The 15,001-nt window shown below is 41.8% G+C and overlaps 1 pseudogene; it reads right to left on the reverse strand.

Moving 5' to 3' along the window:
* Positions 1–12,618: 12,618 nt before the first annotated feature.
* On the reverse strand, positions 12,619–14,794 carry LOC136336344 (ADP-ribosylhydrolase ARH1 pseudogene; annotated as a pseudogene).
* Between the last annotated feature and the right edge of the window lie 207 nt (positions 14,795–15,001).

Genomic DNA, 15,001 nt, shown 5'->3' on the forward strand with positions numbered 1-15,001 from the left:
CATCTAAAAGAATTAGAAAAAGAACAGCAAGTAAATCCCAAATGTAGTAGAAGGAAGGAAATAATAAAGATCAGAGCAGAAATAAATGACATAGAGGCTAAAGAAACAATACAGAGGATCAATGAAACTAGGAGCTGGTTCTTTGAAAAGGTAAACAAGATTGATGAACCTTTAAGTAGACTTACCAAGAAAAAGAGAGAGAGGACTCAAATAAATAAAATTAGAAATGAGAGAGGAGAAATAACAACTGACACAACAGAAATACAAAATATTGTAAGAAAATACTATGAAGAACTGTATGGCACAAAACTAGACAACCTAGATGAAATGGACAAATTCCTTGAAACTTACAATCTTCCAAAAATCAATCTGGAAGAATCAGAAAACCTAAACAGACCGATTACACCAAATGAGATCGAAACAGTTATCAAAAAACTCCCAACAAAGAAAAGTCCAGGGCCCGATGGCTTCACAACAGAATTCTACCAAATATTCAAAGAAGAACTAACTCCTATCCTTCTCAAACTATTTCAAACAATTCAAGAGGAAGGAAGACTTCCAAGCTCCTTTTATGAGGCGAGCATAATTCTGATTCCTAAACCAGGCAAAGACAACACAAAGAAAGAAAATTATAGGCCAATATCTCTGATGAATATAGATGCTAAAATCCTCAACAAAATATTAGCAAACCGGATCCAACAATATATGGAAAAAATCATACACCATGATCAAGTGGGATTTATCCTGGGGAGGCAAGGCTAGTACAATATTCGTAAATCAATCAATGTGATTCATCACATAAACAAAAAGAAGGAGAAAAACCATATGATAATTTCAATAGATGCAGAAAAAGCATTTGATAAAATCCAGCACCCATTCATGATCAAAACTCTCAGCAAAGTGGGAATACAGGGAACATACCTCAACATGATAAAAGCCATCTATGAGAAACCCACAGCCAACATCATACTCAATGGGCAAAAATTAAAAGCAATACCCTTAAGATCAGGAACAAGGCAGGGGTGCCCCCTTTCACCACTCTTATTTAACATAGTCCTGGAAGTCCTAGCCACAGCAATCAGACAAGAAGAAGAAATAAAAGGCATTCAAGTTGGAAAAGAAGAAGTAAAACTATCATTATTGGCAGATGATATGATATTGTATATAGAAAACCCTAAAGTCTCAGTCAAAAAACTACTGGACCTGATAAATAAATTCAGCAAAGTGGCAGGATATAAAATCAATACTCAGAAATCAGAAGCATTTTTATACACCAACAATGAACAGTCAGAAAGTGAAATTAAGGAAACAATCCCCTTCACAATTACAACCAAAAAAATAAAGTACCTAGGAGTAAACTTAACCAAGGAGACTAAAGACTTGTACTCGGAAAATTACAAAGCATTGATAAAAGAAATCAAGGAAGATACAAACAAGTGGAAGCATATACGGTGCTCATGGTTAGGAAGAATAAACATCATTAAAATGTCTATATTGCCCAAAGCAATCTATAAATTCAATGCAATACCAATTAAAATACCAATGACATACTTCAAAGATATAGAACACATATTCCAAAAATTTATATGGAACCAAAAGAGGACACGAATAGCCTCAGCAATCTTAAAAAAGAAGAATAAAGTGGGAGGTATCACACTTCCTGATATCAAGTTATACTACAAGGCCGTTGTACTCAAAACAGCCTGGTACTGGCATAAGAACAGGCATATAGATCAATGGAACAGAACAGAGAACCCAGAAATAAACCCACAGTTCTATGGACAACTGATATTTGACAAAGGAGGTAAGGAAATACAATGGAGTAAAGACAGCCTCTTTAACAAATGGTGTTGGGAAAATTGGACAGCTACCTGCAAAAAAATGAAACTAGATCACCAGCTTACACCACTCACAAAAATAAACTCAAAATGGATAAAAGACTTAAATGTAGGCCGTGAAACCATAAGCATCTTAGAAGAAAACATAGGCAGTAAGCTCTCGGACATCTCTCGGAGCAATATATTTGCTGATTTATCTCCACGGGGAAGTGAAATAAAAGACAGGATAAACAAATGGGACTATATCAAACTAAAAAGCTTTTGCACAGCTAAAGACAACAAGAACAGAATAAAAAGACAAACTACACAATGGGAGAATATATTTGACAATACGTCTGATAAGGGGTTAATAACCAAAATTTATAAAGAACTTGTAAAACTCAACACCAGGAAGACAAACAACCCAATCCAAAAATGGGCAAAAGAGATGAATAGACACTTCTCCAAAGAGGACATACAGATGGCCAATAGGCATATGAAAAAATGCTCAACATCACTAATCATTAGAGAAATGCAAATTAAAACCACAATGAGATATCACCTCACACCAGTCAGAATGGCACTTATCAACAAAACAACACAGAATAAGTGCTGGCGAGGATGTGGAGAAAAGGGAACCCTCCTGCACTGCTGGTGGGAATGCAGACTGGTGCAGCCACTGTGGAAAACAGTATGGAGATTCCTCAAAAATTTGAAAATCGAACTGCCTTTTGACCCAGCTATCCCACTTTTAGGAATATACCCCAAGGACACCATAGAACGGCTCGAAAAGGAGAAATGCACCCGCATGTTTGTGGCAGCATTGTTCACAATAGCGAAGATCTGGAAACAGCCCAAGTGTCCGTCAGAGGACGAGTGGATTAAAAAGCTTTGGTACATATATACTATGGAATACTACTCAGCCATAAGAAATGATGACATCGGATCATTTACAATAACATGGATGGACCTTGACAACATTATACGGAGTGAAATAAGTAAATCAGAAAAAAAAAACAAACTAAGATGAATCCATACATAGAAGGGACATAAAAATGAGACTCAGAGACATGAACAAGAATGTGATGGCAACAGGGGCGGGAGGTTGGGAGAGGGGGGAGGGGGTGAAGAAGGAGAGAGGGGTTAGGGGAGGGGAGGGGCACAAAGAAAACCAGATAGAAGATGACAGAAGACAATTTAACTTTGGGGGAGGGGTATACAGCACAATCAAATGTCAAAATAATCTAGAGATATTTTCCCTCAACATATGTACCCTGATTTATCAATGTCACTGCATTAAATTTAATTTAAAAAAAATTAATCAAAAAAAAAAGATTGTGCTATGAGAAAATATGTGTTTAGAAATTATTAAATGTGTCCATAAACATATTAATCTAAAGGATACAGATTGCTTACTTTAGTTGTCACTAGAAATTGAGATTCCTAAAAGTGAAGGTTTCTAATTAAGGTGGAAAGAAACTGTATATTTTTAGTAATAAATAAATAAATAAATAAATATAAAATATGGAAATACATTTTTGAAAGAATTAAAAGAATGAGGTTTGTCCTAAAATAAGGTTGGGTGTTTCAGAATGTCACAATGAATAAGAAGGGACAGACTAAGAGGGACTAAGAAAGTCGTAGAAGGTCTAGAAAGACACATTTTGAGATTTTATAGAGGATTAAGCTGAATAAGATTGAAATGTACGTAAGTAAATAAAATTTTTTTTTTTCCATTTTTCCAAAGCTGGAAACGGGGAGGCAGTCAGACAGACTCCCGCATGTGCCTGACTGGGATCCACCTGGCATGCCCACCAGGGGGCGATGCTCTGCCCCTCTGGGGCGTCGCTCTGTTGCATCCAGAGCCATTCTAGCGCCTGAGGCAGAGGCCACAGAGCCATCCCCAGCGCCCAGGCCATCTTTGCTCCAATGGAGCCTCTGCTGCAGGAGGGGAAGAGAGAGACAGAGAGGAAGGAGAGGGGGAGGGGTGGAGAAGCAGATGGGTGCTTCTCCTGTGTGCCCTGGCCGGGAATCGAACCGGGTACTCCCGCACGCCAGGCCGACGCTCTACCGCTGAGCCAACGTAAGTAAATTTAAATATTAAAAGTAAACTAATGCAGGCCCTGGCCGGTTGGCTCAGCGGTAGAGCGTCGGCCTGGTGTGCGGGGGACCCGGGTTCGATTCCTGGCCAGGGCACACAGGAGAAGCGCCCATTTGCTTCTCCACCCCTCCCCCTCTCCTTCCTCTCTGTCTCTCTCTTCCCCTCCCGCAGCAGAGGCTCCATTGGAGCAAGGATGGCCCGGGCGCTGCGGATGGCTCCTTGGCCCCAGGCACTAGAGTGGCTCTGGTCTCTGCAGAGCGACGCCTCGGAGGGGCAGAGCATCGCCCCTGGTGGGCGTGCCGGGTGGATCCCGGTCAGGCGCATGCGGGAGTCTGTCTGACTGTCTCTCCCCGTTTCCAGCTTCAGAAAAATACAAAAAATAAAAAAATAAAAAAGTAAACTAATGCAGAATAAGAGTTTAGTTCTTTTTCACTCTACTAAAAATGAAAAGTTTCTTTTGTGTTATTCTACTTCAGATAAGATATTATAGAAAGTTTTCTGCCCAGAAAGCAAAGATTCCCTTTTATTAAAATAGTGTTTTATTGTCTTAATTAGGTCCTTGATTACCTAAGAAAATATTTTTTTTTAATGGAAAGAACTAAAGTTTTGTTAACCTGCATGTTTATTTGATACCCTTTTATTGTCACTTTGTATAAATAAATAATGTTTCATAATGATATATAACTTTTTTGGTCAAATGTGTTTGATGAACTGCTGGGGTTCAAATTTTAGCAGGAGACCCTTTTCTGAACCCAGAAATGGCTTTGGGTTGTTGCAGTAGGCCCCTGGAACACCTCAAAGGCTCTTTTCCCTCCTTGCAAGGGAAACGTTTTGAACTAATTAGGCCCATTTGATATGTTTGAATTGCATGGGGAGCTTTGTCAATTAAGAAGATAGTTATGTTGTATTTGTATGTATATGTTCTTATTATTAAGTGAATGCTATATATTAGAGATTATATTAAAGTCTCCAGGAGTCTACAAAGTCCTGATACAATATTCATTTGTAGTTCTTGTTATCTTAAAAATTATGTTAGAGGAAAGCAAAATTCTTTGTCAGTTGCATTATAATCAAATCTATAACCATGTCATTTGGGTTTTGTGGTTTTTCTTTAATTAATTTATTTTTTACAGAGACAGAGAGTGAGTCAGAGAGAGGGATAGACAGGGACAGACAGACAAGAATGGAGAGAGATGAGAAGCATCAATCATTAGTTTTTCATTGCGCGATGCAACACCTTAGTTGTTCATTGATTGCTCTCTCATATGTGCCTTGACCACGGGCCTTCAGCAGATCGAGTAACCCCTTGCTGGAGCCAGCGACCTTGGGTTCAAGCTGCTGGGCTTTTGCTCAAACCAGATGAGCAAAAGCTGATGCGCTCAAGGTGAGCGTCCTTGGGGTCTTGAACCTGGGTCCTCTGCATCCCAGTCCGACGCTCTATCCACTGCGCCACCGCCTGGTCAGGTGGGTTTTATTTTTTTTTTGTCGTTTATAGTCACTATTATATTCTAATGCTTTTGCCAATATGTTTCATCTTCAGAAAGATCCATAAAAGGACTCTGACTTATTCTAAAAGAGTTTTCTAAAAATAAAATTTAAGATCATAACTTTAAACGGGTTATTAATAAAGCTCTAAGAAATAATTGGATTCATGAACTGCTGGAAAAGGATCAACATAGACATGATTTACTTATATGGGACTGAATAAGCTGAGGATGAGAATTTTTATATCTTTTTGTTGAACATATTGCTAATCTTTAACCTTTTTTGTTTGCCAGAGATAAGGAAACTTATTTTCTCTTAAACTACTTTGATTTAGAGCAGGGGTCCCCAAACTTTTTACACAGGGGCCAGTTCACTGTCCCTCAGACCGTTGGAGGGCCGGACTATAAAGAAAACTATGAACAAATCCCTATGCACACGGCACATATCTTATTTTAAAGTAAAAAAAAAACCAGAACGGGAACAAATACAATTTTTTTTTTTTTTTTTTTTTCATTTTTCTGAAGCTGGAAACAGGGAGAGACAGTCAGACTCCCGCATGCGCCTGACCAGGATCCACCCGGCCCGCCCACCAGGGGCGGTGCTCTGCCCCCCAGGGGGCGATGCTCTGCCCATCCTGGGCATCGCCATATTGCGACCAGAGCCACTCTAGCGCCTGAGGCAGAGGCCACAGAGCCATGCCCAGCGCCCGGGCCATCTCTGCTCCAATGGAGCCTTGGCTGTGGGAGGGGAAGAGAGAGACAGAGAGGAAAGCGCGGCGGAGGGGTGGAGAAGCAAATGGGCGCTTCTCCTGTGTGCCCTGGCCGGGAATCGAACCCAGGTCCTCCGCACGCTAGGCCGACGCTCTACCGCTGAGCCAACCGGCCAGGGCCAATATTTTAAATAAAGAACAAGTAAATTTAAATCAACAAACTGACCAGTATTTCAATGGGAACTATGCTCCTCTCACTGACCACCAATGAAAGAGGTGCCCCTTCTGGAAGTGTAGTGGGGGCCGGATAAATGGCCTCAGGAGGCCGCATGCAGCCCGCAGGCCGTAGTTTGGGGACCCCTGATTTAGAGCAACTTGGTAAATTATACCTTTGCAAGCAATATTGAAACACTTGTATTTTTCTCCTACCTGATCTCTTTAGAAGTTTGGAGACTCTAATGAGCAAGTTTTATTTTTATGGTAATTTGGTTGTTTGTATAAATTCCATAGGAATGTTATTTTTTATGAGGACGTAACTGGAATTGGTTTATTACCAAGACTTTACTGACTGGAATGTTATGTTTGAGTGCAACCTACATAGACTTGGATGTTACCATAAAGCTTTAAGCAATTAAGATTGACTTAGGAAGCCAATAAAAGCCCCTTGGAGAAATGGCCTGGTATCTTACTTACATGGTTCATAACAGTCTTTCCAGGTAAGGAATGAAGGTTGCTTTCTTGGGAGACAGATGGCAAAGGAAGAATCTCAAGACATTTTAGGGAACCTCAAAAACTTGAAGAATTCACCCCAACTTATAGGTATTAGCAAGTATATGATTTGGCTTCTTAGCCCTGAGAGTCTCAATCTGGAGACTCCTTATGAAATTCCAGCAAAGAATTTAAAAGAACCTAGATCAGCCCGACCAAGCAGTGGCGCAGTGGATAGAGTGTTGGACTGGGATGCCAAGGACCCAGGTTCAAGAGCCCGAGGTCGCCAGCTTGAGTACGGGCTCATCTGGTTTGAGCAAAAGCTCACCAGCTTGGACCCAAGGTCGCTGGTTCAAGCAAGGGGTTACTCGGTCTGCTGAAGGCCCTTGGTCAAGACACATATGAGAAAGCAATCAATGAACAACTAAGGTGTCGCAATGCACAACAAAAACTAATGATTGATGCTTCTCATCTCTCCATTCCTGTCTGTCTGTCCCTGTCTATCCCTCTCTCTGACTCTCTGGGTCTCTGTAAAAAATAAATATAAAAAAGTAAAAAATAGGCCCTGGCCAGTTGGCTCAGTGTTAGAGCGTTGGTCTGGCGTGCAGGAGTCCCGGGTTCAATTCCCAGCCAGGGCACACAGGAGAAGCACCCATCTGCTTCTCCACCCCTCCCCCTCCTTCCTCTCTGTCTTTCTCTTCCCCTCCTGCAGCCAAGGCTCCATTGGAGCAAAGTTGGCCTGGGCACTGAGGATGGCTCTGTGGCCTCTGCCTCAGGTGCTGGAGTGGCTCTGGTAATGGAGCAACGCCCTGGATGGGCAGAGCATCGCCCCCCCGGTGGGCGTGCCGGGTGGATCCCGGTCGGGCGCATGTGGGAGTCTGTCTGACTGCCTCCCCGTTTCCAGCTTCAGAAAAATACAAAATAAATAAATAAATAAATAAAATAAAAAAGTCTGCGGCACACCAAAAATGAAAAGAACCTAGATCAGGCGTGGCCAACAGTTTTTGCCCCCAGGCCAGATTAGAAAGAAAACTTTTTTCATGGGCCAGATGAAATATTAAAGTTAAAAAATGTTAAATACATGAATGGGTGCTGGATTTTATCAAATGCTTTTTCTGCATCTATTAAAATTATCATATGGTTTTTCTCCTTCTTTTTGTTTATGTGATGAATCACATTGATTGATTTACGAATATTGTACTAGCCTTGCCTCCCCAGGATAAATCCCACTTGATCATGGTGTATGATTTTTTCCATATATTGTTGGATCCGGTTTGCTAATATTTTGTTGAGGATTTTAGCATCTATATTCATCAGAGATATTGGCCTATAATTTTCTTTCTTTGTGTTGTCTTTGCCTGGTTTAGGAATCAGAATTATGCTCGCCTCATAAAAGGAGCTTGGAATATACCCCAAGGACACCATAGAACGGCTCGAAAAGGAGAAATGCACCCGCATGTTTGTGGCAGCATTGTTCACAATAGCGAAGATCTGGAAACAGCCCAAGTGTCCGTCAGAGGACAAGTGGATTAAAAAGCTTTGGTACATATATACTATGGAATACTACTCAGCCATAAGAAATGATGACATCGGATCATTTACAATAACATGGATGGACCTTGACAACATTATACGGAGTGAAATAAGTAAATCAGAAAAAAAAAAAAAAACTAAGATGAATCCATACATAGAAGGGACATAAAAATGAGACTCAGAGACATGAACAAGAATGTGATGGCAACAGGGGCGGGAGGTTGGGAGAGGGGGGAGGGGGTGAAGAAGGAGAGAGAGGGGAGGGGAGGGGCACAAAGAAAACCAGATAGAAGATGACAGAAGACAATTTAACTTTGGGGGAGGGGTATACAGCACAATCAAATGTCAAAATAATCTAGAGATATTTTCCCTCAACATATGTACCCTGATTTATCAATGTCACTGCATTAAATTTAATAAAAATAATAATAATAAAAAAAATGTTAAATACAAAAATGATTCGTTGAAGTAAACAAAATTTTATTATGTAATTTATGAATAAATGTAAGTAATTTAGTACAACAAATTAACAAAAAAAATCTTTATAATGGAATTTTTTTTTTTTAAAATAAAGAAGTATTGCGAATCCATTCGACCAATTATTGGAGGTTAACCCTAGATTAGTCATACGCGGAATTCTTTTCCGCGTATCACTATCTTCTTAAATATCTCAATATCCAATAATCAAAGATGCTTCTGCTTCTGAGTAGCTGAGACTTTAACTTTCATTGTTGTACAATGGTTAGATATCATAGTTTATGTATAATGATTTAAAAGTACCACTTATTACATTTCCACAATGTGTCGTGCGGAGAATATTAAAAATTTAATTGTAAGCCACATAAACTCATTATGTGGGCTGGATCTGGCCTGCGGGCTGTATGTTGGCCATGCCTGACCTAGACGGTGGCACAGTGGATAGAGCATTGACCTGGAACACTGAAGTTGCTAGTTAGAAATCCTGGGCTTGACTGGTCAAGGCATGTATGACAATCAATCAATGAACTAAAAAGTGAAGCAACTATGAGTAGATACTTCTCATTCCCTGTCCATTTTTCCTCTCCCTATAAAATCAATAAGTAAAATCTTTAAAAAAAGGAGCCTGTATGATTGCTATTCTTGTCATACTTATGCAAATAACAGGTCAAATTTATAAAAACTGGATTTATACAATAAATTCACCTTTTTATATTAATCTGCCAAACTATTTAACTTTAATTTTATTTTTTTTATTACAATAAATTAATCTTAACTTGTCTATTTTTGATAAACTTGAGTGATTTTAGAGAGAAAATCTATTTCAATAGAAGCCCTAATCCTCAATTGTAGATATTAGATTCAAAACCAGTAGTTTTTATTTTTATTATTTAAAAAATTTTTCATTTGGTTGTCTTTTTTTAGAAAATTAAATTTAATGGGTTAATATTGATCAATAAGAGTACATAGGTGTGGGATACTGCAAGCTGACAGGGTCTTTGCAGTTTAGGTTTTGGGGGGACAGAGGTGTGGGATACTGGCAGTAAGCTGACAGGGTCCTTGCTGCCCATCCCCCCACCTCACTTAATTAAGTTGCTAAAGGCTAAGCTTTTTCCCACACCTCTATGTTGGCTGTGATGCTGAGTGTTTCTACTCATCCCATTCCCACTTGTTTGAACAAGTTGCTAGAGGCAAGTTACATGGCCTTCCTCTCACCCTTTGTTCTGATGCTTATCAAAGTATTTTCCTGGAAACCTCCCCTGAAGCATTGCAGCAATAGCCAGACCTTGCATGTATGAAGGCCCAATATCAGCACATGTTCTAATGTAATTCTCTATATTGCAGCCTGACAAGTAGAATTAGCATTTTCATACACTATTTTACTAAAACCATTCCTGCTTCTCTATCCACCACTATTCTTTCAACTGCCTGAAGTAGCCGTGAAACAAATTCCTGAAATGGCTCATAAGGGCCCTGCCTAATTTTTCTCAGTTCCTTTGTTTCACAGATCTGAGTACAGTTTTACACACAAACAGGAGAATTACAGTACAAAGATATGAGCATGACACATAAATCTGATTAATCCTATTACAGGACTTGCTACTTGGCTCCGAACTCTGAAGACAAAACACAGAACACAAACTAAATTAGCAAGTCTTTAGGATCCAAATTCCATTCTATTTAGATTTAAATGAGTGCTCCTTACATGTTTCAATGTTAAAGCAACAATGTAGGGATGAAACTATTTTATTTTTTTTGTTCAACATTAGAGCTGGCATTTCCAATTTTTGTATGCAAGAACTTAATTCAGGACTTAAGAGAGTCACATTTTGGACTACATAAGACAAAAACTAAAGAAAAACTAGAATCAGACAAACCAGAGAGAAACCTGGGATTCTGGAGCACACCCAGACCAGAAAGATGTCTGCCCAATCTCAGCCAGGGCATTTTCTGACAGGGGTGCTGGAGGATGGAACTAACAAAACCTCCCCGAGAAAACATACTCTCGGCAGCTGCTTGGGAAATTTGGTAGTCAAATCCTCCAGGGGTCCCCTGCCTAATTTCAAGGCAAAAAATAGGAAAGAAATAAAATGATAGTTCAGAGGATTGTAGCTAAAACATAAAAGAAAATCAGACAATAATAGGAAAAGCTGTAACTTTAATAGTACCTGAATCTCCTAACCATTCTCAACTTCCACAGTTGCTATAACTGGTGGTTCAGGTTGACCACACTGAGGCTTCTCCTTTACCTTAATTTTAGCTGAGCAGCAGACCATGCAGCCGGAGAGAACCAGGAGCAGCTGCCCTGCCCCATGTTCCTCGGCCCCCCAGCTCCAAAGTATGGCACCAACTGCCGAGAGACTGCCACTTTCATTCCTCCTGCCGTAGTTGCCTCATACCACCAGCTTTTCAGAACTTTACCTATTTGCTCCCCTGTAGCAGAACTAACCGTTCCCTCCTCTAGACACCAGGGGCACACATCTTGAATATATTGCAAAAAGCATTCTAGCTGCATAAATATTTGTATAAAGGTCTCTTACTTTTGACCCTAAATGTCCCATAATTTATTACTTCTGACTATACTCTCCTGGAAAACTTTCTTTACTTTCTTTACACTTGGGGAGTTCTGTCACCTGCCTTCAGTTTAGTTTTCAAGTACCCAGGTCCCTGTTCAGGCACCACCTACCACGAACCAGCGCAGCTAGTGATTATCCAGGTCCTGAGTGAGAATGGTATGGAATGAAGAAATAAACTCAGAGAGAAAAAGGATGGGATCAGGAAGTCTCTGCAAGCTGATAGCAAGCCAGAGCAAAGCAAAGCCCCTGGTCTGCTTTTTTTTTTTTTCTTTTTAATTTTAAATAAGAACATCAGAAAAGCAAATGACAAGTCAAAGAAAGTTGTTTGATTATGTAAATGAGATCCAAAACTAACTTTGATATCATTGGTGAAAATGCACTATACAAAAGGCTGAAAGTACTGGAGTATCTGCACATTCCCTGATCCCTTAATTTTTTTGAGCAGTTTATTAGTCTGAAATAAATAAGGATATTCTCAAAAACTGTAATGAAACACTATGTATATATAAAAGAATCATAACTTCCCTGCCTTTGCTGGAGTCTTGCTTCAAATACAGAGTCGACAGCCTTGTCTCATTTAAGTCAGCACATAGGCACAGGTAAAGCCTCAAACTCTCGACTCTCACAGCACATCTTGGCCAAGTCACTCCTGGCAATCACGAAGCAGAAGGCATAGAAAACAGAGGTGGAACTGCATGTTGAAAGCACTCACATCAACACATTCTGAACTTCCAGAGTCAACACTTGTTGAACATCTATCTCTCAGGGGCCAGGCAGAGAGGCCACAGAGGAAATAAGACACAATCCCTCATAAGGAGCCTGAAGTTGCCCCGGAAGATACACAATCACCACATAACAGGATCCGTGTGGTGAAGCTAGGCACAGAAGGCTATGGATGCAGTGAGGAGAAAGTGGACATGTGCCTGAATAATCAGAGTGTGTTTCATGAAGGAGTTTCTATCTGATCTGGGACTTGAAGGATGAGTATGAACTGACCAAGTGAAAAAGGAGGGGGAATAGCATCAAGAAAATGAAGAGAGGGGATGACGTATTCATTGACCGTGATAAGAAGTTCAGCGTGACACTTTGTTATTGGTAAAAATAACTCCGGAGGGCAATGAAGACCGTAAGACTGGAGGTAGGTAGCTAACTAAACACATTCACTTCATATATATATTATATATATATATATATGTATATATAGGTATATATATATATATATATACATACCTATGACATATTTTCTGCATGCTAGCTTCTCTCTAGAGGAGAATAAAGACAAGAAAATAGTCATTAACAAGCTAATAACATAGTAAGTGCCATGTCCAGGAAAAAGCTGCTAGGAGCAGATTCTCCCCAGACTTGAGTAACTTGGATTACAGAAATACAATTAAAAAGTAGTTGGTGGAAGAAGGTAAGAGAAGTGATAGATTTAAAGGCTATTTAGGAGATAGACCATCTAGTAGATTCTATATTGCTCGCTGTGCCCATGCTCCTTACAGCTTGCCACTGCAAACATCTCTGAGTTTTCACCTGTTGGCATCAGTGTTTGGCTTGCAAAAGAGCCAGGTTAAGAAGCACCAGAGACTTGGTAGTGAGGACCACCCATGTCAGATGGAAGTCAATGAATAAGCACCCCAGGTCTGCTTGTCCCTCAGGTGGGACACCTGTGAAGAATGCCTTACAAAGAGGACCCAGAGGGACTGAGTCCCACTTGACAACAGTGGTAACCTGTTCACTCCCAGACCTTGTCCTGTCTCCCCTCGCTTTGCTGTCTCACTTCCCCATGGTCCCGCCAGTGCTCCCTGGAACTGCCTCTCAAATAAACGACTTGTACTCAAATCCCTGTCTCAGAGTATTTGGGGGAATCTAACCTGAAACAACAGGAAAAAACTTTGTGAAAGTTTAGCTGATGAAAATGAAGGCTCGGATAGGAGGCCATGAGATTTCTAGCTTGGGAGATGCCAACCCCATCAGCTGAGATCAACACTCTTCAGGATAGGAAGACAGGGTCAGGGAGAACAGAAAGATCCTGGGAAGACTGAGTTTCAGCTGCCAAGGGACTTGCTATCTCAAAATCCCCTGAGTACATGGTGAAGACTCTTGACTTCGGAAAAATTAAAAAGAAACTGAGCCAAAAAAGGACTATACAAGAGAAGAAACCACCAGAAATTAACATGGTATCACCCTAAAGGGCAAGTACAGTATCTTCCTTTGACCCAAGAGCATATAAAGCCCTAGCTATTTCTTCCAGCCGGTTTCTGTATTCTAGCTTCACATAGTTGGACGGACTCACTCCTTTGAAACCATACATAACTCCCCACCAGCAGCCAGCGATGGCAGCCGTAGAGTCACTGTCTCCACCATGGAAAAAGGGTCGGTGGGCAAGCTCCTTCCAGGAGTCTCCTGCAGCCAGGATGGCATCGTAGGCGATCATGGGGGCATCGTGTCCACTGCTGCCACCCCAGCCAGAATAGCTCACGGACGTGTAGAACTGATCCCTCTCCTTCACATCATAGGGCTTGTGGAAGGTAGGGGCTGACTTGCCATTCAAAATCCCTCGAAGTTTTAGGTACTTTTCCCAATGGTCTTGGAAGTAGGACCAGTGCTGAAGATTCTTCTCCACAAAGTAGCCCGACTCGACAATGTACTTTTTAGCTTCCGGTAGTACCTCCATCAGTCCCTTTCCCCACTGCCAGGGAGGCTTGCCATTCACAGCACAGGCTGTAAAAAGAGCGGACACAAGGGCTCCCAGGTAACCGGTGGGGTGGTGGTGGGTCATTCGGCCACTCTCGATGCTCACCTGGATCAGCATGTCCAGCTGGCTGAGGTGAGGGAACCTGAGGCCGATGCACATGGCTCGCATGGCAGCCCCGCACCCTCCCCCAGGGTCATTGAAGGGAATCCTCCAGCCATCGGCTTTGTCTGGCTCCAGCTGCATGGCATAATGCACCGAGGTATCACCTGGCGCCCGGCCATGCATGTCTCCCATGCAGTCTTGGTAATGCTTAGCAAGGAGGGAATACAGTTGACCCAAGTCTGAGGCTGTTCCAGCTTCCGCAAGAGCTTCTGCCGTGGCCAAGTGCATCACCGTGTCGTCGCTGACTCACCACCTCTCCACATCTATGGCGTCCAAGCCACCAAGCCGGGTCGGCAGCTGGTGAATGTTCTCCCTACTCCGGAGGAACTCCCACTTGCCGTTGAAGTACCCCAAGGCATCTCCAGCTGCACTCAGCACCATGGCAGCCACATACTTCTCGATCAGTCCCCCACACATGATGAGGCTGTCTTTGGGGAAAATTACTGGTGGCCGCGGAGCGTGGAGCGCGCGGGGCAAGGGCAGGGCCGAGTGCGAGGAGCTCAGGATTCCGGGAAGAGGCATGGTCGCTGCCGGGACTCAGCCGAGCTTTGCGCGACAGTTGTGGAGCTGCGTGGCCAGGCCCTGGGACCACGCCCCTCGTTTCACCAGACCGCGCGGGAGTGCAGAGCGAAAGCCCTCGCAGCCGGCCGGGGAAAACCGCGCTCTCACTGGTCTGCTTTATTATACAGTGCAGAGCTGTATGTAAATAAGAAAGTCTCCAATACAAAGTCACAC

Source organism: Saccopteryx bilineata, chromosome 4 (assembly GCF_036850765.1).
Source record: "Saccopteryx bilineata isolate mSacBil1 chromosome 4, mSacBil1_pri_phased_curated, whole genome shotgun sequence".
Classification (NCBI taxonomy): domain Eukaryota; kingdom Metazoa; phylum Chordata; class Mammalia; order Chiroptera; family Emballonuridae; genus Saccopteryx; species Saccopteryx bilineata.